Raw genomic sequence first — 25,887 nt, 5'->3', positions numbered from 1 at the left:
AACCTGCTTTTTATTGACAGGCCTAGGCCAAGAGTTTATGGCTTCAACCTTGGATATTTGGGGTTTCACCATACCCCTCCCTACTGTATAGCCCAAGTATTTGGCCTCTTCCAACCCCAAATTGCATTTGGTTGGATTAGCCATCAGGCCTGCTGCATGTATTGAATCCAATACCGCTTGGAGCTGAGACAAATGTGATTCCCAATCTGGACTGTGAATGACCACATCATCTAAATATGCTGCCGCATACGTCCTGTGTGGTCTAAGTATGTGGTCCATCAACCTTTGAAAGGTGGCAGGAGCACCATGCAGGCCAAAGGGCATCACTGTGTAGTGAAACAGACCATCTGGGGTTGCAAAGGCTGTTTTTTCTTTGGCACCCGGGGTCAAGGGAATCTGCCAGTAGCCCTTGGCTAAGTCAATAGTTGAAATATAGCGAGCATTCCCAATATTCTCTAACAATTCATCTACTCGGGGCATTGGGTATGCATCAAACTTTGAAATTTCATTAACCTTTCTAAAATCATTACAGAATCTCCAGGAGCCATCAGGTTTGGAAACCATGACTATAGGGCTGGACCACTCACTGTGGGATTCTTCAATAACCCCTGCCTCCAGCATTTCCTTAACCTCATTTCTAATAGTGTTCCTGCGAGCTTCTGGTACCCTGTAAGGCCTCATATTTACCTTCTTTCCTGGGAGAGACACAATGTTGTGAGCGACTAAATGGGTACGCCCCGGTATGCCTGAGAAAACTTCCCTATTACGTATTATCAAGTCGTTCACCTCCTTCAACTGGTCAGGTGACAAGGCAGCTGCAATATTCACCTTCGGTGTCCCTAGTGGCTGAGGGGGGTAAGTCAACATCAACACTTCCCTGTCCTTCCAGGCTTTTATTAAGTTGACATGATATATTTGTTCTGGGGGTCGGCGGCCGGGTTGCTGAACCTTATAGTTCACTTCCCGTATTCGCTCTATAATCTCATAAGGTCCCATCCACGTAGCCAGAAATTTACATTCTACAGTGGGAACCAACACCAACACCCTATCACCAGGCTGGAACACCCTCAGTGTAGCCTGACGATTATAGGCGAATTGTTGGTGTTCCTGTGCCTGCCTTAGGTGCTCTCTCACAATGGGAGTGACTGTGGCTATTCTCTCTTGCATAGCATTGATGTGCTCGACTACACTCCGGAAAGGAGTGGACTCGTGTTCCCACGTTTCACGGGCTATGTCTAATATCCCCCTGGGGTGCCTCCCATATAACAGTTCAAAAGGCGAAAAGCCCAGGGAAGCCTGTGGGACTTCCCTAATGGCAGACATCAAGTAGGGCAGCATGAATTCCCAATTTTTCCCATCCTTATCGATTACCTTTCTTAGCATGGACTTCAGGGTCCTATTAAATCTCTCAACCAACCCATCTGTTTGTGGGTGGTAGACTGATGTTCTCAACTGCTTAACCTGCAACAATTTACACAGATCGGTCATAACCTTAGACATAAAGGGTGTGCCCTGATCTGTTAATATCTCCCTCGGTATCCCCACCCTACTACACATCAACATTAGCTCTTTTGCAATACCTTTTGAAGCCATGGTCCGCAGTGGAATGGCTTCTGGGTACCTGGTGGCATAATCCAAAATAACCAGTATATACTGATGCCCTCTGGCTGATTTCGGGAGAGGTCCCACCACATCCATAGCTATCCTAGCAAAGGGGGTCTCTATGATGGGCAAAGGGACCAGTGGGCTTCTGAAGGCTGGTTTAGGAGCATGTAGTTGACATTCAGGACATGAGCTACAATGTTCTGTCACGTCTGCATGTACGCCTGGCCAGTAAAACCTCCTCAGGAGTCTATCCTTGGTTTTGTCCATCCCCAGATGTCCCCCCAGGATATGCCCATGTGCCAGATTGAGAACTGTTCGTCTGAATGGGGTGGGAACTAGCAATTGCTCCACAATGTCCACCCCTATCTTATTTACACGGTACAATAGGTCATTTTTTACCATAAAATAAGGATAAGCTGTTGGCGGGTCTGCAGTAGTCATAGGGGTCCCATTTACTACCTTCACATTTTCTTTAGCATAGTGTAGAGTGAGATCTCGCACCTGTGCGCTGCCAAAATCAGTGGGGAGTCCCTCTAACACTGACACTTCTACATTGTCAGCTTCAGGGGTCTCTATGAATGGATTCTCACCCACCCTGCTAGTGCTGGGTTCCTCACCCTCCATAGGGTCATCTACGTCACTACATTCCACCCCTATGTTTTCAGTTTAATTTTCCCCAACCAAAACCTTCACTGTCGACTCAACTGGAACCAGGTCTACTTTTAGCTCTAGTTGTGGGATCGAGGCAACTTCTGGCTTACAGTTTTCAGTGTGCATTTCCAATTTACTATGTTTTCTATCTAGTTTTCCAAAATTAGGAAAATATCGTCCCAGTATCACATCATATGGCATGTTGGGTACCACACCGACTTCGTAATCTAGTTTCCCGGCCTCTGTCTGTATGTTTACAAGGGCTGTGGGATAGGGGCGTGTGTCACCATGTGTGCATGTGATACTGAGCTCCTGATGTCTATCCAGCTTGTTGGTCGCTACTAATTTTTCTGTGACCAGTGTAACCATACTGCCAGAGTCGAGTAGAGCAGCCACTTCTTTCTCATCGACTATCACTGTACACATGTGTTTTGGATTAGGTACTCCGCCTATGAAAACATCCGTCCCAACAGGGCAGGCATAAAATACCGGTTTCTCTTTCCCCATATCACACACATTACATTGCATTGGTTCCTCTCTACCTGGGCAGTGGGCCGCAATATGTCCTACTTTGTCACAATTGTAGCAGACAATTGGTTGTGATGGTGACCCCCTATAACCCTTAGTCTCGGCTTTAGGCCCCACCTTTGCCCCCCCCAGTCTTGCTCTTTTCTTCCAACCCAGCGCGTCATGTTTCCCAGAGTACTTTGGAACCATCTTACCCGGTCCGCTGGTTCGTCATGGCCTGGGGAACGAGTTTTTAACCTCCGGTACATGCTCTGCTGCTCCGGCTGTATAGAACCGCTCTACAATGGCCACCAAGGTGTCAGCGGACAGCACCTCATTCTGGCCAACCCAGCGTCGAACGTCCTTGGGAAAAACAGCGTTGGTAGTTGTCAAGGACTATGGCCTCCACCACCTCGGCTGATGAATGGACCTCTGGCTGTAGCCATTTCCTGGCCAGATGGATCAGATCAAACATCTGCGTTCGGATTGGTTGTCCTGGTTGGTAGGCCCACTGCTGAAACCGATGTGCCCTCACTGCGGTGGTCACGCCCAATCGGGTCATTATCTCCGCTTTCAATTTATCATAGTCCTGGGCGTCCTTCAGCTCCAGATCAAAGTACGCTTTCTGTGCATCCCCTGCCAGATAAGGTGCCACAAGCCCTGCCCAGGAATCTTTTGGCCATCCCTCTCTCTGCTGTCCTCTCAAAGGTCATAAGGAAGGCCTCAACATCGTCCTGTTTTGTCATTTTCTGCAGAAAGTGATTGGTGCGGGGAGTGGAATGGGTTGCAGCCCCCTGTGGCCCAATCCTGGTTGCAAGTGCTTCAACACTCTCTTTCAGCTCTTTAGTCACCTTTTCCTGCTCTTCTCTAAACATTTTATTTGTATCATGCTGGACCTGCAGTGCTTCCTGATGCATCCGCATAGCATCCTGGTGAGCCACCTGCTGCACCCTGGTCGCTTCCTGTTGGGCTATTACAGCCTGTAGTTTTTTTTTTTTGGATAAAAAAATTCACTCAGCCAGTCTGGGTTTCATGAGGTGCTGCCCGCATTCTACACCAAATGTGACAAAACGCCTTGGCTGTACACATGTGCGGGTCTTCTCTGTGATCTTCTTAGGAGTAAAAACCAGTCATGACCCAGGGAGGAGGTTGCAAATACAGGGCTGTGCCTGTATGTTTACTTCAAACAAAACAAATCTGAAAACAAAACCTAACTCACACTGGAGTTGTAACTAATCTTACATAATCATTCTATTTTAAACAAAGTCTGGAATAAATAAGTCTTGGCTTTCTCCTTATGAGCTACCTCTGTTTTCCAGATAACTCACCCTATTGTCTCTCACTTCTCTCTCTCTCAGGCCCGCCTTATATACCTGGTGAATAATTGAGGAAGTAACACCAAGTGACCACATTAGGTGCTAGAATGGCTGCCTGAGGGTTTCTGGGGAGTGTAGTTGCCTAGGGTCGGTATTCTACCCTAGAGTACACACCTTGCAGCAGACCTGGCCTGACATATCTGCCATGTATGACCCTGCCCCTTGGTTTGTCACAATACATACATACATACATATACACGGAAAATAAATAATAGAATTATGAATCACAATAAGATGTAATGACGTACAGAAAAAGAAAATGTAATAAAATGTGATCTTTAATACATACAAATAAAGAAAATAGGTATACCATTTCCAGATTCCTTTTTTGAAATACAATGACATGCATTACAAACGAGTATTTACATTATATTTACAGCCGGTGCTCGTGTGTCACTGTGTCCCTCAGGCTGTGGTTGGCGCTGACATATTGGGCAGAATGTGTCCCTTATTTTGGGCTAAAGCTTTCTGTGGAATGGAACGTGGATCAGTTTGTACCATTTTTGGGAGGATCTGCCTTGTTGGGGCGGAGCTGTGATCCAGGTGAACAGCAGATCGGGCATAGGTGGGCATGTGGGCAGAGGAGTAGGAAGGCCGGTCAAGCAAATAAGCTTGCTAAGGTACACAGCAGCAGCAAGCAGCCCCCCCATCCAGCCAGCCAGCCAGTCTGGCTGGCAGTGACTGAGTGGTTGACAGACGGCAAGCAACGGAATGTTCATGCTCTGTGATGTCATAGCAGTCAGCTGAGAGAGGCTTGTGATGTCATCGCTGAGCTGGCTGGCTGGCTGGCTGGCTGGCTGTGTGTGTGTCTGTGTGTGTGTGTGTGTGTCTGTTTGTGTTTGTCAGTCTGTCTGTCTCTCTCTCTCTCTCTCTCTCTCCCTCTCAATTCAATTCATTTGTATTGTCAAAGCAATTGGACATACATACATACATACATACATGCTAGAAAATCATTACTATGTTATCTTAAAGGCTAACTAAGCAGAACATATTTCATTATAGAACAGAGTTCATAGATCTACACATGGTTTTAAGGAACAGGCACGTAGGTCATACCGTTTGACATTGTCTCCAAGGTTCTCATCGTAAATAACAAACAGAAATCAAACTACCTTATGGCCTCCTGACCTTCTAGCTTGACCTTATCTTTCTTAAGTATACAAGAGAGAAAAACAGGTTTGAGAAAATCATTTCTAACTTTCCTTCCATACAATAATACATACATACATACATATGGAAAATAAATAATAGAATTATGGATCTCAATATAATGTAATGAAGTACAGAAAAAGAAAATGTAATAAAATGTGATCTTTAATACATTCAAATAAAGAAAATAGGTTTACTATTTCCAGATTCCTTTTTGAAATACAATGACATGCATTACAAACGAGTATTTACATTATATTTACAGCCGGTGCTCGTGTGTCACTGTGTCCCTCAGGCTGTGGTAGGCGCTGACATATTGGGCAGCCAGGGTGGCTGTGTGTCGCTCCACCAGGAGGACTGAGCGTTTTTCTTTTTTCTCAGTTTTGTCTCAGGTTGGGTGGGCATTCGTTATGTTGTTACAGAATGTGTCCCTTATTTTGGGCTAAAGCTTTCCGTGGAGGGGAACGTGGATCAGTTTGTACCATTTTTGGGAGGATCTGCCTTGTTGGGGCGGAGCTGTGATCCAGGTGAACAGTAGATCGGGCTTAGGTGGGCATTTGGGCATAGGAGTAGGAAGGCCGGTCAGGCAAATTAGCTTGCTAAGATACGCAGCAGCAGCAAGCAGCCCCCCCATCCAGCCAGCCAGCCAGTCTGGCTGGCAGTGACTGAGTGGTTGACAGACGGCAAGCAACGGAATGTACGTGCTCTGTGATGTCATAGCAGTCAGCTGAGAGAGGCTCGTGATGTCATGGCTGAGCTGGCTGGCTGTCTGGCTGGCTGGCTCTGTGTGTGTGTGTGTGTGTGTGTGTGTGTGTGTGTGTGCGTGTGTCTGTCTGTCTGTCAATTCATTTCAATTCAATTCAAAGGTGCTTTATTGGAATGATCTATCACAATATTGCCAAAGCAGATACAAATGTTCTATCAATCAAGACAAAACATTGCAATACAAGATTCAGTGGAACAAATATAGTACACATTGAAATAAAATTAAGTAGGATATAAACCATATTTGTTGTTTGTATCAAAATTTGTGTCATGACATCAGAAAAATCACTGTTTTTATTTTGTTTTGCAAATGGAGTGCCACAGGCTGGTGTCTACACACTGTCTCGCAGGCTGTGGCAGGTGGATACATATTGCGCTGCTAAGAAGGCAGTGCGCTCCTCCTCTCCCAGCAGGACGGGGAGTTTGCAGCAATCGGGGATCATGCTGAACTCAGGGATATGCATTTTTAATATTTTAAAGTATGTCTCCCTGATTTTTGTGTATTTAGGGCAGGACAGCAGGAAATGCGCCTGTGTTTCGACCTCCCCTAGGTCACACTGGCTGCACAGCCGCTCTTCTCTGGCAACCCAGAATTTTCTGTAGCGGCCTTTTTCAATGGCGAGGCTGTGGTCACTGAGCCTGTATTTAGTTAGATTTTGTCTCTCTTTTATATTTTGGATTTTTAAGTATTCAGCCAATGTAATGTTTCTATTCAGGGCCCGGTAGCATTCCAATTTGTTTTGTAATTCTAATTCGTGTCTCTAATCTTTTGTGTATTTGCTTTTCAGGTACATGTCAATTTTCCCAATTGTTGTTGTTTTGGTCATTGTGTGTTCGGGCTCTGTGAGCCTCAGAGCCGTGGGGGCGTTTCTGTGTACGTGTAAGATGTTTTTATTAAATTCTAGGTGGAATATTTCCATGGGGCTTTTGTCCCAATTGTTGTTATTGAGGTTCATGAGGGGACCCCACACTTCGCTCCCATATAGCAGGATTGGTTGGATGATGGAGTTTAATATTTTAATCCAAATAGTTATTGGTATTGTTGTTTTCCCAAATTGTGTCTTTATGGCATAAAATGCCCGGCGTGCCTTGTCTTTTAATGCGTTTATAGCCAGGCTGAAGCTCCCTGACGCACTGATGGTCAGGCCAAGGTAGTTGTATCTGGTGCAGTGCTCTAATCCAGTGCTGCCCAGAGTGAAGCGGTACCTGTTTCCCTGAGATGGGGCTTTTTTCTGGAAAACCATAACTCTGGTCTTGTCCAGATTGACTGCCAGGGCCCATTTCTGACAGTACTGCTCTAGCAGCGCCAGGTTCTGCTGAAGCCCCTGCTCTGTGGGCGACAGCAGCACCAGGTCGTCTGCGTAGAGCAGGAACTTGATCTCTGTGTCATGGAGAGTTAGGCTGCGGGCGTCAGACTGCTCCAACACTGTGGCCAACTCGATGATGTAGATGTTGAACAGTGTTGGACTCAGACTGCAGCCCTGTCTCACTCCCCGCCCCTGAGTGAAGAACTCTGTTCTTGAGTTGCCAATTTGAACTCCGCATTTGTTTTCAGAATACATTGATTTAATGATGTCATAAACTTTACCCCCTACACCACTCTGTAGAAGTTTATAAAATAATCCCTTGTGCCAGATTGAGTCAAATGCCTTTCTAAAGTCTACAAAACAGGCAAATATTTTTCCTTTATTGTTTTGGGTATATTTATTTATGAGGGTGTGTAGAGTGTAAATATGATCGGTTGTGCGGTGTTTTGGTAGGAAGCCAATCTGACTCTTATTCAGGACACTGTGCTTGGTAAGGAAGGCCAGTATCTGGGCGTTGATGATACTGCAGAACACCTTCCCCAGGTTACTGCTCACACAGCTGCCCCAGTAGTTATTGGGGTCTAATTTGTCTCCACTTTTAAAAATCGGGGTGATCAATCCTTGATTCCCGACCTCAGGGAAACACCCGGCTCTCAGCACCAGGTTAAAGAGTTTGAGCAGAGCCTCCTGCAGCTGCGGGCTGCTGTGCTTCAGCATCTCAGGGCTGATGCTGTCGGGGCCGCTGGCTTTCCTGGGTTTGAGGATTTTGAGTTGATGTTTTAGTTCCTGTATTGTAAATGGGTTATCTAAGGGATTTTGGTTATTCTTAATGATTTCTTCCAATTTATTTAGGTTTTTTAATATTTTAACCTGTTCTGGCTTTGGATTGTTTTCAACATTTTGGTAAAGTTTTTCAAAGTGTGTTTTCCAGATTTCTCCATTTTGAATTGGTATTTCATTTTTTGTTTTTGGGGTATTTATTCTGCCCATATAGTGGTCTTTTTTCTTACTGAGGAGTTGCTTGTAGTGCCGCAGGGCCTGGCAGTAGCTGAGGCGAGCCTCCTGGTTGTCGGGCTCTCTGTGTTTAGTGTTGGAGAGATGTCTCAGGTGTTTCCTAGAAGTTTCACACTCCTGGTCACACCACTGTTCTTTTTTTCTTTTAGACGATTTCATATTTTGGTTTTTAATTGTTTTAATGTTTGATTTTAAAGCCAGTCTCTCAAATATTTCATTCAGTGTTTTGGTGGCTGAGTTTATTCCGTTTTGGTTTATTTGATAGTGTGAGGATTGATATCTGTCTAACATGTTTTCAATCTCATCACTATTCAGGGCTCTTGTGTAGTTCTCTGTGCTGGGCTCTGACCATCTCTAACTGGGTGGCAGGGAGACCAGTTTTGTGGGAAGTTTGGCTCTGACTTGTGGCTGCGCTGATCTTTTTAGGTAAAGTGTTATTTGGCTGTGGTCTGATAGTGGAGATTGTTGTCTGACTATAAACGCATTGTTGGCTTGTGGGTCCAGGTCAGTTATGGCGTAGTCCACCACACTGCTGCCCAGAGCCGAGCAGTATGTGAATCTCCCCAGAGAGTACCCCCTGGTCCTGCCATTGATGATATATAGACCCAGGCTTTTACATAGGCGCACTACCTGCTTCCTGCTCTTGTTTACCACGCTGTCGTGGCTGTGTCAGTGTGGAGGTGTGTGTGTGGCACAGCGGGGAGTCTCCGAACAGGTGTGTGTTCCCCTCTGTATTGATGTAGTCCATCTCTCTGCCAGTCCTGGCATTGAGATCGCCACACAGCAGTACAGAGCCCAGGGTCTGGAAGTGGCAGATTTCGTTTTGAAGCTCATGAAAGCCTTCCTCATTATAGTAGGGGGAGTCTGCGGGTGGCATATAAATTGCACATAGGTATATATCTGTGTTATTTTGTAGGGTGTCTTTTCTGATTTTCATCCACAGGTGTGTGTCTCCTCTCTGTACTGGGCATAGGGCTGCTCGGAGCTCCTCCCTGTACCACACGATAATCCCCCACGAGGCCCTGCCACACCTGACTTTGGGTTTTTTATAGGAGGGCACAATCAGCTCCCTGTATCCATTGTATCCATCCAGTGTATAGACATATCTGCACAGCACCAAGTCTCTACAAGAATGAAAACATCTGAACTATTTACAGTGTTGATCAGTTCAGGGCCTGTGCTCTTCATTCCAAAAGTTGAGGAGCGTAAACCCTGCATATTCCAACTGCTTATTTTAAAGGACATGTTAATATATTTTATTATACTTGTCTCTTCTACATAAGAAAGTTTAATTTGTGGTCTACAACTGATATTATATTACTATTAATAATTATATATGGATATACATAATAATCACACAAAGATTTTATCTTTGCATCAAAATATCAGAATAATTAAATCACATTTTTTCTTACTCTCCATCTCCACAACCATATATATGTGTGTTGAGGCTCAGTTAACTCAGCAGTGTGGTACAGATGACACTGAGGAGTTGCCTTATCTGGGCCAGCTGGGCAGCATCGGGCCTCCAGGCTCTGGAAGCCGCTGCTGCGTGGCTGTGTGGCTGTGCTGGTCCCCGGCTGTCCGCTCTGCTGTGCTGGACGGGCCCTCTGGGGATGGGGGGGTGGGGAATGGGGCCGCGGGGTCTCAGGGGCTGGGGCTGGGGTGGAGCCGGTGGCTGGGGATGTGGCCGGGGGCTGGGGGGTTTGCTCCTGGTCTCGAGGTGGGGGTGTGTGGGGTTTCGGCCCAGGGTTGTGTCCTTGAGGACCTTTGAGATGATCCTCACACCCGTCTTGTTGAGGTGGACGTGGTCATACAGGTGATGTGGCTGGATGTCTCAGTGGTGTGCCAGGTGGACGTTGGGGAGGAGGGCACATCTTCGGGACACTTCTGCGTTGATGGCCTGGATGATGTGCAGGGGCACGTCTGTGCGGGGCAGCAGTGTGGAGATGGAAATTTTGGCAGTTGGGAATTCCTCTGTGGCTTTCGTTGCTACCTGTCTCAGGGCTGAGGCCACATCGCCCCTGCGGGCACTCAGGTCGTTAGTGCCGGTGTGGATGAGGATGTGTTTGACTTGGTAAAGCCTCCTCTTGGAGAGCAGCTCCAGGGCTCTCTGTGCTGTGGAGCACCAAAGCTTTTTCACTTTTCGCCCAGGGAAGAGGCGCCTCTCAACCAGGAACTTCCCATTGGATTCGCTCAGAATGACCACCTCTGCGTTGACCTGCCACTCCGGGTTTGCGTCGGGAGTGGTGGGGGCAGCGGGTGTGTTTTGGGGGAGTGGCGTTTCAGGGGGTTGTGTATTAGTGGCAGGTCTGGTGATAGTGGGTGTGTCAGGAGTGGTGGGGAGTGTGGGTGGATCAGTGGGTGCGTCAGGGGTTGGAGGTGTTGTGGGGTCAGTGCAGTGCAGTCTCTGTGCTCCAGTGATGTGTAGCTCCTCTCTTAGCTCCTCCAGCTGGCTCTGCAGGCTCCTTAGCTGGCTGTGCTGGGGTGTCCTGGTCAGCTCCTCCCTCGCTCTGCGCAGCTCCGTCCTCAGGGTTTGGCTCTGCTCCTCCAGGTCTCTCACTGCTGCTCTCAGCTCATGGATCTCAGCCTTGTGCTGCATCTTTAGTCTGTGCATCTCATCCCGGAGCTGATCGCACAAGGAGGTCTGGGCCAGGGTGCTCAAGGTCTGCTCCCTGAACTCCGCAAACTCCAGCTCCAGCACTGATAGGCATTCCTTTAGTGTTTTAATGTTGCTGGAGAGTTTTGGGGAGACAGGGGGGCAGTCTGTGGGAGATGGGGCACTGTCTGGCTCCGTGTGGCTGGGGGCAGACTGCAGGGTGGCCGGCTCTGGCTCTTGTTTCTCTACCTCAGTCTGCTGCTTTGAGGTGTGGAAGCCGAGAGCTAATTGGTCCAGGCTGCTCTCGCTGCCCTGCACCATGATGGTCCCGTTGTGGTATACATTAAAAGTGAGCATCACACTGTCTGTGTCTTTCTCTACCAGCACTGAGATCTGCCTGCCTCTGCTAATGCCCCTCTTGTTGTTATTGGGGTATGTCTGGCACAGGGTTTTGTGAAAGGCGGTGTAGAACAGTAGATTGTTCTTGACCCTGTTTTCTCCTTTACCGGTGTAGTCTAGGATGAGGGTCTCAGGAGATGCTCTCATCACAGCTTGTTTGTAGTCCTTCTTAGCCTGTGCAGAGCGAATGTCTTCAGGGTATCGGATTTCAAAAGGCAGCTCTGCAGTCAGACTGCTGTTCGATAGATTTCTATCAGTCTCAGTGGCAGTTGGGCTCTCTCCTACTGTCACTCTATTCAAATCGGAGCTCTGCATTTTCATTGGCTGAGTCAACTACTGAGAATGCTTATTTATTTTATTAATACATATTTTTTTGTTTAATTATTTGTCTCTTACCTCCAATTCTTGTCTTCAGCTTTTCTTTTCTGACTTTTCTTCCTGAACTGTCTCTCTGCTTTCTTCTTTTTGTGTTTCTCTTAAAATTATTATTTTTTGAATACTTTTTCTTCTGAATTTCTATTCCATGTCTTCTGTGTATGTTTATAGTGCTATATATTCATTTGTAAATGACAAATTAAATCCGCTTATGTATAAAAACAAATGTTTTTTAGGAGCTCATATTCTCTCTCTCTCTCTCCTCTCTCTCTCTCTCTCTCTCTCAATTCATTTCATTTGTATTGTCAAAGCAATTGGACATACATACACATACATACATATACACTCACCTAAAGGATTATTAGGAACACCTGTTCAATTTCTCATTAATGCAATTATCTAATCAACCAATCACATGGCAGTTGCTTCAATGCATTTAGGGGTGTGGTCCTGGTCAAGACAATCTCCTGAACTCCAAACTGAATGTCTGAATTGGGAATGAAAGGTGATTTAAGCAATTTTGAGCGTGGCATGGTTGTTGGTGCCAGACGGGCCGGTCTGAGTATTTCACAATCTGCTCAGTTACTGGGATTTTCACGCACAACCATTTCTAGGGTTTACAAAGAATGGTGTGAAAAGGGAAAAACATCCAGTATGCGGCAGTCCTGTGGGCGAAAATGCCTTGTTGATGCTAGAGGTCAGAGGAGAATGGGCCGACTGATTCAAGCTGATAGAAGAGCAACTTTGACTGAAATAACCACTCGTTACAAACGAGGTATGCAGCAAAGCATTTGTGAAGCCACAACACGTACAACCTTGAGGCGGATGGGCTACAACAGCAGAAGACCCCACCGGGTACCACTCATCTCCACTACAAATAGGAAAAAGAGGTGAGACATTCAGATGGTAGAGTCAGAATTTGGCGTAAACAGAATGAGAACATGGATCCATCATGTCTTGTTACCACTGTGCAGGCTGGTGGTGGTGGTGTAATGGTGTGGGGGATGTCTTCTTGGCACACTTTAGGCCCCTTAGTGCCAATTGGGCATCGTTTAAATGCTACGGCCTACCTGAGCATTGTTTCTGACCATGTCCATCCCTTTTTGACCACCATGTACCCATCCTCTGATGGCTACTTCCAGCAGGATAATGCACCATGTCACAAAGGTCGAATCATTTCAAATTGGTTTCTTGAACATGACAATGAGTTCACTGTACTAAACTGGCCCCCACAGTCACCAGATCTCAACCCAATAGAGCATCTTTGGGATGTGGTGGAACGGGAGCTTCGTGCCCTGGATGTGCATCCCACAAATCTCCATCAACTGCAAGATGCTATCCTATCAATATGGGCCAACATTTCTAAAGAATGCTTACAGCACCTTGTTGAAGCAATGCCACGTAGAATTAAAGCAGTTCTGAAGGCGAAAGGGGGTCAAACACAGTATTAGTATGGTGTTCCTAATAATCCTTTAGGTGAGTTCATCGTAGCTCTTAATACTCTCTTTCTGTCTGGAGGAGATATAATTGAAGTATTGTACACGTACCCGGCTACTTTCAACACCCTTTCCTGCACTGATATTTTTCCCTCCATTTTCCTTTTTTTTTTGTTTTTTTTTGCTGGAAGTTCCGTCAATACCCGCCAGCCTTTAAGAGACATCATGCAGCCAGGCCTCTTGGCTTGTGGCCACACCGTCCTGAATGCGCCCAATCTCGTCAGATTTCGGAAGTTAAACGGGGCAGGGCCTGGTCAGTACTTGGATGGGAGACCTCCTAGAAATACCAGGTGCTGCAAGCTTTTTACATCTCCTGGGTAACTTCATCGTAGCTCTTAATACTCTCTTTCTGTCTCCAGGAGATATAATTGAAGAAGTGTACACGTACCCGGCTACTTTCAACACCCTTTCCTGCACTGATATTTTTCCCTCCTTTTTTCTTTTTTTTTTTTTTTTTTCTTGCTGGAAATTCCGTCAATACCCGCCAGCCTTTAAGAGACATCATGCAGCCAGACATCTCCTCTTGCGGCCACACCGTCCTGAACGTGCCCGATCTTGTCAGATCTCGGAAGCTAAACGGGGCAGGACCTGGTCAGTACTTAAATGTGAGACCTCCAGGAAATACCAGGTGCTGCCAGCTTTTTACGTCTCCTGGGGAACTTCATCGTAGCTCTTTATACTCTCTTTCTGTCTGGAGAAGATATAATTGAAGGATTGTACACGTACCCGGCTACTTTCAACACCCTTTGCTGCACTGGTATTTTTCCCTCTATTTTTCTTTTTTTTTTTTGCTGCCAGTTCCGTCAATACCCGCCAGCCTTTAAGAGACATCATGCAGCCAGGCCTCTCGGCTTGCGGCCACACCATCCTGAACGCGCCCGATCTCGTCAGATCTCGGAAGCTAAACGGGGCAGGACCTGGTCAGTACATGAATGTGAGACCTCCTGGAAATACCTCGTGCTGCAAGCTTTTACGTCTCCTGGGTAACTTTATCGTAGCTCTTAATACTCTCTATCTGTCTGGAGGAGATATAATTGAAGTATTGTACACGTACCCAGCTACTGTCAACACCCTTTGCTGTACTGATATTTTTCCATCCATTTCTTTTTTTTTTTTTTTTTTGCTTGAAGTTCTGTCAATACCCGCCAAACTTTAAGAGACATCATGCAGCCAGGCCTTTCGGCTTGTGGCCACACCGTCCTGAATGCGCCCGATCTCGTCAGATCTTGGAAGCTAAACGGGGCAGGGCCTGGTCAGTACTTGGATGGGAGACCTCCTAGAAATACCAGGTGCTGCAAGCTTTTTACGTCTCCTGGGTAACTTCATCGTAGCTCTTAATACTCTCTTTCTGTCTCCAGGAGATATAATTGAAGAATTGTACACGTACCCGGCTACTTTCAACACCCTTTCCTGCACTGATATTTTTCCCTCCATTTTTCCATTTTTTTTTTTTTTTTTTTGCTGGAAATTCCGTCAATACCCGCCAGCCTATAAGAGACATCATGCAGCCAGGCATCTCGGCTTGCGGCCACACCATCCTGAACTCGCCCGATCTCGTCAGATCTTGGAAGCTAAACGGGGCAGGACCTGGTCGGTACATGAATGTGAAACCTCCTGGAAATACCTGGTGCTGCAAGCTTTTACGTCTCCTGGGTAACTTTATCGTAGCTCTTAATACTCTCTATCTGTCTGGAGGAGATATAATTGAAGTATTGTACACGTACCCAGCTACTGTCAACACCCTTTGCTGCACTGATATTTTTCCATCCATTTTTCTTTTTTTTTTTTTTTTTTGCTGGAAGTTCCGTCAATACCCGCCAACCTTTAAGAGACATCATGCAGCCAGGCCTCTCGGCTTGCGGCCACACCGTCCTGAATGCGCCCGATCTCGTCAGATCTCGGAAGCTAAACGGGGCAAGGCCTGGTCAGTACTTGGATGGGAGACCTCCTAGAAATACCAGGTGCTGCAAGCCTTTTACGTCTCCTGGGTAACTTCATCGTAGCTCTTAATACTCTCTTTCTGTCTCCAGGAGATATAATTGAAGAATTGTACACGTACTAGGCTACTTTCAACACCCTTTGCTGCACTGGTATATTTCCCTCTATTTTTCTTTTTTTTTTTTGCTGGCAGTTCCGTCAATACCCGCCAGCCTTTAAGAGACATCATGCAGCCAGACATCTCCTCTTGCGGCCACACCGTCCTGAACGTGCCCGATCTTGTCAGATCTCGGAAGCTAAACGGGGCAGGACCTGGTCAGTACTTAAATGTGAGACCTCCAGGAAATACCAGGTGCTGCCAGCTTTTTACGTCTCCTGGGTAACTTCATCGTAGCTCTTAATACTCTCTTTCTGTCTGGAGGAGACATAATTGAAGAATTGTACACGTACCCGGCTACTTTCAACACCCATTGCTGCACTGGTATTTCTCCCTCCATTTCTCTTTTTTTTTTTGCTGGATGTTCCGTCAAAACCCGCCAACCATTAAGAGACATCATGCAGCCCGGCCTCTTGGCTTGCAGCCACACCGTCCTGAACGCCCCCGATCTCATCAGATCTTGGAATTTAAACGGGGCAGGGCCTGGTCAGTACTTGGATGGGTGACCTCCTGGAAATGCCAGGTGCTGCAAGCTTTTTACGTCTCCTGGGTAACTTCATCGTAGCTCTTAATACTCTCTTTCTGTCTGGAGGAGATATAATTGAAGAATTGTACACGTACCCGGCTACTTTCAACACCCTTTCCTGCACTGGTATATTTCCCTCTATTTTTCTTTTTTTTTTTGCTGGCAGTTCCGTCAATACCCGCCAGCCTTTAAGAGACATCATGCAGCCAGCCATCTTGGCTTGCGGCCACACCATCCTGAACGCGCCCGATCTCGTCAGATCTCGGAAGCTGAACGGGGCAGGACCTGGTCAGTACTTGGATGGGAGACCTCCTGGAAATACCTGGTGCTGCAAGCTTTTACGTCTCCTGGGTAACTTTATCGTAGCTCTTAATTCTCTCTTTCTGTCTGGAGGAGATATAAGTGAAGAATTGTACACGTACCCGGCTACTTTCAACACCCTTTGCTGCACTGATATTTTTCCCTCCATTTTTCTATTTTTTTTTTTTTTTTTTTTGCTGGAAATTCCGTCAATACCCGCCATCCTTTAAGAGACATCATGCAGCCAGGCATCTTGGCTTGCGGCCACACCATCCTGAACGCGCCCGATCTCGTCAGATCTCGGAAGCTAAACGGGGAAGGACCTGGTCAGTATTTGGTTGGGTGACTTCCTGGAAATACCAGGTGCTGCAAGCTTTTTACCTCTCCTGGGTAACTTCATCGTAGCTCTTAATACTCTCTTTCAGTCTGGAGGAGATATTATTGAAGAATTGTACACGTACCCGGCTACTTTCAACAGCCTTTGCTGCACTGATATTTTTCCCTCCATTTTTCTTTTTTTTTTTTTTTTTTTGCTGGAAGTTCCGTCAATACCCACCAGCCTAAAGAGACATCATGCAGCCGGGCCTCTTGGCTTTCGGCCACACCGTCCTGAACGCGCACGATATCGTCAGATCTCTGAAGCTAAACGGGCCAGGGCCTGGTCAGTACTTAGATTGGAGACCTCCTGGAAATACCTGGTGCTGCAAGCTTTTTACGTCTCCTGTGAAACTTCATCGTAGCTCTTAATACTCTCTATCTGTCTGGAGGAGATATAATTGAAGTATTGTACACGTACCCGGCTACTTTCAACAGCCTTTGCTACACTGATATTTTTCCCTCCATTTTTCATTTTTTTTTTTGCTGGAAGTTCCGTCAATACCCGCCAACCTTTAAGAGACATCATGCAGCCAGGCCTCTCGGCTTGTGGCCACACCGTCCTGAATGCGCCCGATCTCGTAAGATCTCGGAAGCTAAACGGGGCAGGGCCTGGTCAGTACTTGGATGGCTGACCTCCTAGAAATACCAGGTGCTGCAAGCTTTTTACGTCTCCTGGGTAACTTCATCGTAGCTCTTAATACTCTCTTTCTGTCTGCAGGAGATATAATTGAAGAATTGTACACGTACCCGGCTACTTTCAACACCCTTTGCTGCACTGGTATTTCTCCCTCCATTTCTCTTTTTTTTTTTTGCTGGATGTTCCGTCAAAACCCGCCAACTATTAAGAGACATCATGCAGCCAGGCCTCTTGGCTTGCAGCCACACCGTCCTGAACGCCCCCGATCTCATCAGATCTTGGAATTTAAACGGGGCAGGGCCTGGTCAGTACTTGGATGGGTGACCTCCTGAAAATGCCAGGTGCTGCAAGCTTTTTACGTCTCCTGGGTAACTTCATCGTAGCTCTTAATACTCTCTTTCTGTCCGGAGGAGATATAATTGAAGAATTGTACACGTACCCGGCTACTTTCAAAACCCATTACTGCACTGATATTTTTCCCTCCATTTCTCTTTTTTTTTTTTTGCTGGCTGTTCCGTCAATACCCGCCTGCCTTTAAGAGACATCATGCAGCCAGGCATCTTGGCTTGCGGCCACACCGTCCTGAACGCGCCCGATCTCGTCAGATCTCGGAAGCCAAACGGGGCAGGGCCTTGTCAGTACTTGGATGGGTGTCCTCCTGGAAATACCAGGTGCTGCAAGCTTTTTACGTCTCCTGGGTAACTTCATCGTTGCTCTTAATACTCTCTTTCAGTCTGGAGGAGATATAATTGAAGAATTGTACACGTACCTGGCTACTTTCAACACCCTTTGCTGCACTGATATTTTTACCACCATTTCTCTTGTTTTTTATTTGCTGGATGTTCCGTCAATACCCGCCAGCCATTAAGAGACATCATGCAGCCAGGCCTCTTGGCTTGCGTACACACAGTCCTGAACGCGCCCGATCACGGAAGATCTCGGAAACTAAACGGGGCAGGACCTGGTCAGTACTTGGATGGGAGATCTTCTGGAAATACCAGGTGCTGCCAGCTTTTTACGTCTCCTGGGGAACTTCATCGTAGCTCTTAATACTCTCTTTCTGTCTGGAGAATATATAATTGAAGAATTGTACACGTACCCGGCTACTTTCAACACCCATTGCTGCACTGATATTTTTCCCTCTATTTTTCTTTTTTTTTTTTGCTGGCAGTTCCGTCGATACCCGCCAGGCTTTAAGAGACATCATGCAGCCAGGCCTCTTGGCTTGCAGCCACACCGTCCTGAACGCCCCCGATCTCATCAGATCTTGGAATTTAAACGGGGCAGGGCCTGGTCAGTACTTGGATGGGTGACCTCCTGGAAATGCCAGGTGCTGCAAGCTTTTTACGTCTCCTGGGTAACTTCATCGTAGCTCTTAATACTCTCTTTCTGTCTGGAGGAGATATAATTGAAGAATTGTACACGTACCCGGCTACTTTTAACACCCTTTGCTGCACTGGTATTTTTCCCTCTATTTTTCTTTTTTTTTTTTGCTGGCAGTTCCGTCAATACCCGCCAGCCTTTAAGAGACATCATGCAGCCAGGCCTCTTGGCTTGCGGCCACACCGTCCTGAACACGCCCGATCTCGTCAGATCTCGGAAGCTAAACGGGGCAGGGCCTGGTCAGTACTTGGATGGGAGACCTCCTGGAAATACCTGGTGCTGCAAGCTTTTTACATCTCCTGGGAAACTTCATCGTAGCTCTTAATACTCTCTATCTGTCTGGAGGAGATATAATTGAAGTATTGTACACGTACCCGGCTATTTTCAACAGCCTTTGCTGCACTGATATTTTTCCCTCCATTTTCCATTTTTTTTTTTTTTTTTTTTGCTGGAAGTTCCGTCAATACCCGCCAGCCTTTAAGAGACATCATGCAGCCAGGCCTCTTGACTTGCGGCCACACCGTCCTGAGCGCGCCCGATCTCGTCAGATCTCGGAAGCTAAACGGGGCAGGACCTGGTCAGTACTTGAATGTGAGACCTCCTGGAAATACCAGGTGCTGCAAGCTTTTACGTCTCCTGGGTAACTTTATCGTAGCTCTTAATACTCTCTATCTGTCTGGAGGAGATATAATTGAAGTATTGTACACGTACCCAGCTACTGTCAACACCATTTGCTGCACTGATATTTTTCCATCCATTTTTCTTTTTTTTTTTTTTTTTTGCTGGAAGTTCCGTCAATACCCGCCAACCTTTAAGAGACATCATGCAGCCAGGCCTCTCGGCTTGCGGCCACACCGTCCTGAATGCGCCCGATCTCGTCAGATCTCGGAAGCTAAACGGGGCAGGACCTGGTCAGTACTTGGATGGGAGACCTCCTAGAAATACCAGGTGCTGCAAGCTTTTTACGTCTCCTGGGTAACTTCATCGTAGCTCTTAATACTCTCTCTCTGTCTGGAGGAGATATAATTGAAGTATTGTACACGTATCCAGCTACTGTCAACACCCTTTGCTGCACTGATATTTTTCCATCCATTTTTCTTTTTTCTTTTTTTCTTTTTTTTTTTTGCTGGAAGTTCCGTCAATACCCGCCAACCTTTAAGAGACATCATGCAGCCAGGCCTGTCGGCTTGTGGCCACACCGTCCTGAATGCGCCCGATCTCGTCAGATCTCGGAAGCTTAACGGGGCAGGGCCTGGTCAGTACTTGGATGGGAGACCTCCTTGAAATACCAGGTGCTGCAAGCTTTTTACGTCTCCTGGGTAACTTCATCGTAGCTCTTAATACTCTCTCTCTGTCTGGAGGAGATATAATTGAAGTATTGTACACGTATCCAGCTACTTTCAACACCCTTTCCTGCACTGATATTTTTCCCTCCATTTTTCTATTTTTTTTTTTTTTTTTTTTGCTGGAAATTCCGTCAATACTCGCCAGCCTTTAAGAGACATCATGCAGCCATGCATCTCGGCTTGCGGCCACACCATCCTGAACGCGCCCGATCTCGTCAGATCTCGGAAGCTAAACGGGGCAGGACCTGGTCAGTAAATGAGTGTGAGACCTCCTGGAAATACCTGGTGCTGCAAGCTTTTACGTCTTCTGGGTAACTTTATCGTAGCTCTTAATACTCTCTATCTGTCTGGAGGAGATATAATTGAAGTATTGTACACGTACCCAGCTACTGTCAACACCCTTTGCTGCACTGATATTTTTCCATCCATTTTTCTTTTTTTTTTTTTTTTTTGCTGGAAGTTCCGTCAATACCCGCCAACCTTTAAGAGACATCATGCAGCCAGGCCTCTTGGCTTGCGGCCACACCGTCCTGAATGCGCCCGATCTCGTCAGATCTCGGAAGCTAAACGGGGCAGGACCTGGTCAGTACTTGGATGGGAGACCTCCTAGAAATACCAGGTGCTGCAAGCTTTTTACGTCTCCTGGGTAACTTCATCGTAGCTCTTAATACTCTCTCTCTGTCTGGAGGAGATATAATTGAAGTATTGTACACGTATCCAGCTACTGTCAACACCCTTTGCTGCACTGATATTTTTCCATCCATTTTTCTTTTTTCTTTTTTTCTTTTTTTTTTTTGCTGGAAGTTCCGTCAATACCCGCCAACCTTTAAGAGACATCATGCAGCCAGGCCTTTCGGCTTGTGGCCACACCGTCCTGAATGCGCCCGATCTCGTCAGATCTCGGAAGCTAAACGGGGCAGGACCTGGTCAGTACATGGAAGTGAGACCTCCTGGAAATACCTAGTGCTGCAAGCTTTTACGTCTCCTGGGTAACTTTATCGTAGCTCTTAATACTCTCTTTCTGTCTGGAGAAGATATAATTGAAGAATTGTACACGTACCCGTCTACTTTCAACACCCTTTGCTGCACTGGTATTTTTCCCTCTATTTTTATTTTTTTGTTTTGCTGGCAGTTCCGTCAAAACCCGCCAGCCTTTAAGAGACATCATGCAGCCAGGCATCTCGGCTTGCGGCCACACCATCCTGAACGCGCCCGATCTCGTCAGATCTCGGAAGCTAAACGGGGCAGGACCTGGTCAGTACATGAATGTGAGACCTCCTGGAAATACCTTGTGCTGCAAGCTTTTACGTCTCCTGGGTAACTTTATCGTAGCTCTTAATACTCTCTATCTGTCTGGAGGAGATTTAATTGAAGTATTGTACACGTACCCAGCTACTGTCAACACCCTTTGCTTCACTGGTATATTTACCTCTATTTTTCTTTTTTTTTTTGCTGGCAGTTCCGTCAATACCCGCCAGCCTTTAAGAGACATCATGCAGCCAGGCATCTTGGCTTGCGGCCACACTATCCTGAACGCGGCCGATCTCGTCAGATCTTGGAAGCTAAACGGGGCAGGACCTGGTCAGTACATGGAAGTGAGACCTCCTGGAAATACCTAGTGCTGCAAGCTTTTACGTCTCCTGGGTAACTTTATCGTAGCTCTTAATACTCTCTTTCTGTCTGGAGAAGATATAATTGAAGAATTGTACACGTACCCGTCTACTTTCAACACCCTTTGCTGCACTGGTATTTTTCCCTCTATTTTTCTTTTTTTGTTTTGCTGGCAGTTCCGTCAATACCCGCCAGCCTTTAAGAGACATCATGCAGCCAGGCATCTCGGCTTGCGGCCACACCATCCTGAACACGCCTGATCTCGTCAGATCTCGGAAGCTAAACGGGGCAGGACCTGGTCAGTACATGAATGTGAGACCTCCTGGAAATACCTGGTGCTGCAAGCTTTTACGTCTCCTGGGTAACTTTATCGTAGCTCTTAATACTCTCTATCTGTCTGGAGGAGATATAATTGAAGAATTGTACACGTACCCGGCTACCTTCAACACGCTTTGCTGCACTGATATTTGTCCCTCCATTTTTCTTTTTTCTTTTGTTTTTTGCTGGAAGTTCCATCAATACCCTCCAGCCTTTAAGAGACATCATGCAGCCAGGCCTCTTGGCTTGAGGCCACACCGTCCTGAAGACGCAAGATCTCGTCAGATCTCGGAAGAAAAACTGGGCAGGGCCTGGTCAGTAATTGGATGGGTGACCTCTTGGAAATACCAGGTGCTGAAAGCTTTTTACATCTCCTGGGTAACTTCATCGTAGCTCTTAATACTCTCATTCAGTCTGGAGGAGATATAATTGTAGAATTGTACATGTACCCGGCTACTTTCAACACCCTGTCCTGCACTGATATTTTTCCCTCCATTTTTCTATTTATTTATTTTTTATTTTTTGCTGGAAGTTCCGTCAATACCCGCCAGCCTTTAAGAGACATCATGCAGCCAGGCTTCTTAGCTTGCGGCCACACCGTCCTGAACGCGCCCGATCTCGTCAGATCTCGGAAGCTAACGGGGCAGGGCCTGGTCAGTACTTGGATGGGTGACCTCCTGGAAATACCAGGTGCTGCAAGCTTTTTACGTCTCCTGGGTAACTTTATCGTAGCTCTTAATACTCTCTTTCAGTCTGCAGGAGATATTATTGAAGAATTGTACACGTACCCGGCTACTTTCAACACCCTTTCCTGCACTGATATTTTTCCCTCCATTTTTCTATTTTTTTTTTTTTTTTTTTGCTGGAAGTTCCGTCAATACCCGCCAACCTTTAAGAGACATCATGCAGCCAGGCCTTTCGGCTTGTGGCCACACCGTCCTGAATGCGCCCGATCTCGTCAGATCCGGAAGCTAAACGGGGCAGGGCCTGGTCAGTACTTGGATGGGAGACCTCCTAGAAATACCAGGTGCTGCAAGCTTTTTACGTCTCCTGGGTAACTTCATCGTAGCTCTTAATACTCTCTCTCTGTCTGGAGGAGATATAATTGAAGTATTGTACACGTATCCAGCTACTGTCAACACCCTTTGCTGCACTGATATTTTTCCATCCATTTTTCTTTTTTCTTTTTTTCTTTTTTTTTTTTGCTGGAAGTTCCGTCAATACCCGCCAACCTTTAAGAGACATCATGCAGCCAGGCCTTTCGGCTTGTGGCCACACCGTCCTGAATGCGCCCGATCTCGTCAGATCTCGGAAGCTAAACGGGGCAGGACCTGGTCAGTACATGGAAGTGAGACCTCCTGGAAATACCTAGTGCTGCAAGCTTTTACGTCTCCTGGGTAACTTTATCGTAGCTCTTAATACTCTCTTTCTGTCTGGAGAAGATATAATTGAAGAATTGTACACGTACCCGTCTACTTTCAACACCCTTTGCTGCACTGGTATTTTTCCCTCTATTTTTATTTTTTTGTTTTGCTGGCAGTTCCGTCAAAACCCGCCAGCCTTTAAGAGACATCATGCAGCCAGGCATCTCGGCTTGCGGCCACACCATCCTGAACGCGCCCGATCTCGTCAGATCTCGGAAGCTAAACGGGGCAGGACCTGGTCAGTACATGAATGTGAGACCTCCTGGAAATACCTTGTGCTGCAAGCTTTTACGTCTCCTGGGTAACTTTATCGTAGCTCTTAATACTCTCTATCTGTCTGGAGGAGATTTAATTGAAGTATTGTACACGTACCCAGCTACTGTCAACACCCTTTGCTTCACTGGTATATTTACCTCTATTTTTCTTTTTTTTTTTGCTGGCAGTTCCGTCAATACCCGCCAGCCTTTAAGAGACATCATGCAGCCAGGCATCTTGGCTTGCGGCCACACTATCCTGAACGCGGCCGATCTCGTCAGATCTTGGAAGCTAAACGGGGCAGGACCTGGTCAGTACATGGAAGTGAGACCTCCTGGAAATACCTAGTGCTGCAAGCTTTTACGTCTCCTGGGTAACTTTATCGTAGCTCTTAATACTCTCTTTCTGTCTGGAGAAGATATAATTGAAGAATTGTACACGTACCCGTCTACTTTCAACACCCTTTGCTGCACTGGTATTTTTCCCTCTATTTTTCTTTTTTTGTTTTGCTGGCAGTTCCGTCAATACCCGCCAGCCTTTAAGAGACATCATGCAGCCAGGCATCTCGGCTTGCGGCCACACCATCCTGAACACGCCTGATCTCGTCAGATCTCGGAAGCTAAACGGGGCAGGACCTGGTCAGTACATGAATGTGAGACCTCCTGGAAATACCTGGTGCTGCAAGCTTTTACGTCTCCTGGGTAACTTTATCGTAGCTCTTAATACTCTCTATCTGTCTGGAGGAGATATAATTGAAGAATTGTACACGTACCCGGCTACCTTCAACACGCTTTGCTGCACTGATATTTGTCCCTCCATTTTTCTTTTTTCTTTTGTTTTTTGCTGGAAGTTCCATCAATACCCTCCAGCCTTTAAGAGACATCATGCAGCCAGGCCTCTTGGCTTGAGGCCACACCGTCCTGAAGACGCAAGATCTCGTCAGATCTCGGAAGAAAAACTGGGCAGGGCCTGGTCAGTAATTGGATGGGTGACCTCTTGGAAATACCAGGTGCTGAAAGCTTTTTACATCTCCTGGGAAACTTCATCGTAGCTCTTAATACTCTCATTCAGTCTGGAGGAGATATAATTGTAGAATTGTACATGTACCCGGCTACTTTCAACACCCTGTCCTGCACTGATATTTTTCCCTCCATTTTTCTATTTATTTATTTTTTATTTTTTGCTGGAAGTTCCGTCAATACCCGCCAGCCTTTAAGAGACATCATGCAGCCAGGCTTCTTAGCTTGCGGCCACACCGTCCTGAACGCGCCCGATCTCGTCAGATCTCGGAAGCTAACGGGGCAGGGCCTGGTCAGTACTTGGATGGGTGACCTCCTGGAAATACCAGGTGCTGCAAGCTTTTTACGTCTCCTGGGTAACTTTATCGTAGCTCTTAATACTCTCTTTCAGTCTGCAGGAGATATTATTGAAGAATTGTACACGTACCCGGCTACTTTCAACACCCTTTCCTGCACTGATATTTTTCCCTCCATTTTTCTATTTTTTTTTTTTTTTTTTTGCTGGAAGTTCCGTCAATACCCGCCAACCTTTAAGAGACATCATGCAGCCAGGCCTTTCGGCTTGTGGCCACACCGTCCTGAATGCGCCCGATCTCGTCAGATCCGGAAGCTAAACGGGGCAGGGCCTGGTCAGTACTTGGATGGGAGACCTCCTAGAAATACCAGGTGCTGCAAGCTTTTTACGTCTCCTGGGTAACTTCATCGTAGCTCTTAATACTCTCTTTCTGTCTCCAGGAGATATAATTGAAGTATTGTACACGTACCCAGCTACTGTCAACACCCTTTGCTTCACTGGTATATTTACCTCTATTTTTCTTTTTTTTTTTGCTGGCAGTTCCGTCAATACCCGCCAACCTTTAAGAGACATCATGCAGCCAGGCCTTTCGGCTTGTGGCCACACCGTCCTGAATGCGCCCGATCTCGTCAGATCCGGAAGCTAAACGGGGCAGGGCCTGGTCAGTACTTGGATGGGAGACCTCCTAGAAATACCAGGTGCTGCAAGCTTTTTACGTCTCCTGGGTAACTTTATCGTAGCTCTTAATACTCTCTATCTGTCTGGAGGAGATTTAATTGAAGTATTGTACACGTACCCAGCTACTGTCAACACCCTTTGCTTCACTGGTATATTTACCTCTATTTTTCTTTTTTTTTTTGCTGGCAGTTCCGTCAATACCCGCCAGCCTTTAAGAGACATCATGCAGCCAGGCATCTTGGCTTGCGGCCACACTATCCTGAACGCGGCCGATCTCGTCAGATCTTGGAAGCTAAACGGGGCAGGACCTGGTCAGTACATGGAAGTGAGACCTCCTGGAAATACCTAGTGCTGCAAGCTTTTACGTCTCCTGGGTAAC

General features: G+C 46.6%; 9 non-coding genes and 28 pseudogenes across 9 annotated transcripts; all 37 read left to right on the top strand.

Annotated features, from left to right (window-relative positions):
- Positions 1-13,426: 13,426 nt before the first annotated feature.
- LOC136734783 (uncharacterized) lies at positions 13,427-13,545 on the top strand (annotated as a pseudogene).
- A 219-nt stretch (positions 13,546-13,764) lies between these two features.
- On the top strand, positions 13,765-13,883 carry LOC136735072 (uncharacterized; annotated as a pseudogene).
- Positions 13,884-14,093: 210 nt separating this feature from the next.
- Positions 14,094-14,212, top strand: LOC136734989 (uncharacterized; annotated as a pseudogene).
- Positions 14,213-14,425: 213 nt separating this feature from the next.
- Positions 14,426-14,544, top strand: LOC136734686 (5S ribosomal RNA). The gene has a single exon (XR_010810662.1). It is a non-coding gene; the product is annotated as a 5S ribosomal RNA (ribosomal RNA).
- A 219-nt stretch (positions 14,545-14,763) lies between these two features.
- LOC136735067 (uncharacterized) lies at positions 14,764-14,882 on the top strand (annotated as a pseudogene).
- A 215-nt stretch (positions 14,883-15,097) lies between these two features.
- Positions 15,098-15,216, top strand: LOC136734659 (5S ribosomal RNA). Its single transcript, XR_010810635.1, has one exon. It is a non-coding gene; the product is annotated as a 5S ribosomal RNA (ribosomal RNA).
- Positions 15,217-15,426: 210 nt separating this feature from the next.
- On the top strand, positions 15,427-15,545 carry LOC136735071 (uncharacterized; annotated as a pseudogene).
- A 209-nt stretch (positions 15,546-15,754) lies between these two features.
- On the top strand, positions 15,755-15,873 carry LOC136734724 (uncharacterized; annotated as a pseudogene).
- A 209-nt stretch (positions 15,874-16,082) lies between these two features.
- LOC136734683 (5S ribosomal RNA) lies at positions 16,083-16,201 on the top strand. The gene has a single exon (XR_010810659.1). It is a non-coding gene; the product is annotated as a 5S ribosomal RNA (ribosomal RNA).
- A 219-nt stretch (positions 16,202-16,420) lies between these two features.
- Positions 16,421-16,539, top strand: LOC136734624 (5S ribosomal RNA). The gene has a single exon (XR_010810600.1). It is a non-coding gene; the product is annotated as a 5S ribosomal RNA (ribosomal RNA).
- A 216-nt stretch (positions 16,540-16,755) lies between these two features.
- Positions 16,756-16,874, top strand: LOC136734540 (uncharacterized; annotated as a pseudogene).
- Positions 16,875-17,084: 210 nt separating this feature from the next.
- On the top strand, positions 17,085-17,203 carry LOC136734716 (uncharacterized; annotated as a pseudogene).
- Positions 17,204-17,413: 210 nt separating this feature from the next.
- LOC136734739 (uncharacterized) lies at positions 17,414-17,532 on the top strand (annotated as a pseudogene).
- A 211-nt stretch (positions 17,533-17,743) lies between these two features.
- On the top strand, positions 17,744-17,862 carry LOC136734738 (uncharacterized; annotated as a pseudogene).
- Positions 17,863-18,402: 540 nt separating this feature from the next.
- On the top strand, positions 18,403-18,521 carry LOC136734723 (uncharacterized; annotated as a pseudogene).
- A 210-nt stretch (positions 18,522-18,731) lies between these two features.
- LOC136734555 (5S ribosomal RNA) lies at positions 18,732-18,850 on the top strand. The gene has a single exon (XR_010810531.1). It is a non-coding gene; the product is annotated as a 5S ribosomal RNA (ribosomal RNA).
- Positions 18,851-19,069: 219 nt separating this feature from the next.
- LOC136734870 (uncharacterized) lies at positions 19,070-19,188 on the top strand (annotated as a pseudogene).
- Positions 19,189-19,403: 215 nt separating this feature from the next.
- Positions 19,404-19,522, top strand: LOC136734623 (5S ribosomal RNA). The gene has a single exon (XR_010810599.1). It is a non-coding gene; the product is annotated as a 5S ribosomal RNA (ribosomal RNA).
- A 225-nt stretch (positions 19,523-19,747) lies between these two features.
- LOC136734736 (uncharacterized) lies at positions 19,748-19,866 on the top strand (annotated as a pseudogene).
- Positions 19,867-20,086: 220 nt separating this feature from the next.
- Positions 20,087-20,205, top strand: LOC136734901 (uncharacterized; annotated as a pseudogene).
- Positions 20,206-20,420: 215 nt separating this feature from the next.
- Positions 20,421-20,539, top strand: LOC136734622 (5S ribosomal RNA). Its single transcript, XR_010810598.1, has one exon. It is a non-coding gene; the product is annotated as a 5S ribosomal RNA (ribosomal RNA).
- A 225-nt stretch (positions 20,540-20,764) lies between these two features.
- Positions 20,765-20,883, top strand: LOC136735013 (uncharacterized; annotated as a pseudogene).
- A 209-nt stretch (positions 20,884-21,092) lies between these two features.
- On the top strand, positions 21,093-21,211 carry LOC136734975 (uncharacterized; annotated as a pseudogene).
- A 208-nt stretch (positions 21,212-21,419) lies between these two features.
- LOC136734534 (uncharacterized) lies at positions 21,420-21,538 on the top strand (annotated as a pseudogene).
- A 209-nt stretch (positions 21,539-21,747) lies between these two features.
- On the top strand, positions 21,748-21,866 carry LOC136734936 (uncharacterized; annotated as a pseudogene).
- Positions 21,867-22,081: 215 nt separating this feature from the next.
- LOC136734525 (uncharacterized) lies at positions 22,082-22,200 on the top strand (annotated as a pseudogene).
- Positions 22,201-22,421: 221 nt separating this feature from the next.
- Positions 22,422-22,539, top strand: LOC136734646 (5S ribosomal RNA). Its single transcript, XR_010810622.1, has one exon. It is a non-coding gene; the product is annotated as a 5S ribosomal RNA (ribosomal RNA).
- Positions 22,540-22,758: 219 nt separating this feature from the next.
- LOC136734867 (uncharacterized) lies at positions 22,759-22,876 on the top strand (annotated as a pseudogene).
- A 225-nt stretch (positions 22,877-23,101) lies between these two features.
- On the top strand, positions 23,102-23,220 carry LOC136735012 (uncharacterized; annotated as a pseudogene).
- Positions 23,221-23,429: 209 nt separating this feature from the next.
- LOC136734974 (uncharacterized) lies at positions 23,430-23,548 on the top strand (annotated as a pseudogene).
- A 208-nt stretch (positions 23,549-23,756) lies between these two features.
- LOC136734533 (uncharacterized) lies at positions 23,757-23,875 on the top strand (annotated as a pseudogene).
- Positions 23,876-24,084: 209 nt separating this feature from the next.
- LOC136734935 (uncharacterized) lies at positions 24,085-24,203 on the top strand (annotated as a pseudogene).
- A 215-nt stretch (positions 24,204-24,418) lies between these two features.
- LOC136734524 (uncharacterized) lies at positions 24,419-24,537 on the top strand (annotated as a pseudogene).
- A 221-nt stretch (positions 24,538-24,758) lies between these two features.
- LOC136734645 (5S ribosomal RNA) lies at positions 24,759-24,876 on the top strand. Its single transcript, XR_010810621.1, has one exon. It is a non-coding gene; the product is annotated as a 5S ribosomal RNA (ribosomal RNA).
- A 219-nt stretch (positions 24,877-25,095) lies between these two features.
- LOC136734866 (uncharacterized) lies at positions 25,096-25,213 on the top strand (annotated as a pseudogene).
- A 209-nt stretch (positions 25,214-25,422) lies between these two features.
- LOC136734865 (uncharacterized) lies at positions 25,423-25,540 on the top strand (annotated as a pseudogene).
- A 209-nt stretch (positions 25,541-25,749) lies between these two features.
- Positions 25,750-25,868, top strand: LOC136734531 (uncharacterized; annotated as a pseudogene).
- Positions 25,869-25,887: the final 19 nt, after the last annotated feature.

Source organism: Amia ocellicauda, unplaced genomic scaffold (genome assembly GCF_036373705.1).
Source record: "Amia ocellicauda isolate fAmiCal2 unplaced genomic scaffold, fAmiCal2.hap1 HAP1_SCAFFOLD_40, whole genome shotgun sequence".
In the NCBI taxonomy this organism is placed as follows: Eukaryota; Metazoa; Chordata; class Actinopteri; order Amiiformes; family Amiidae; genus Amia; species Amia ocellicauda.
The sequence above is the reverse complement of the archived record's forward strand: the minus strand, read 5'-3'. Positions and strand labels throughout refer to the sequence as shown.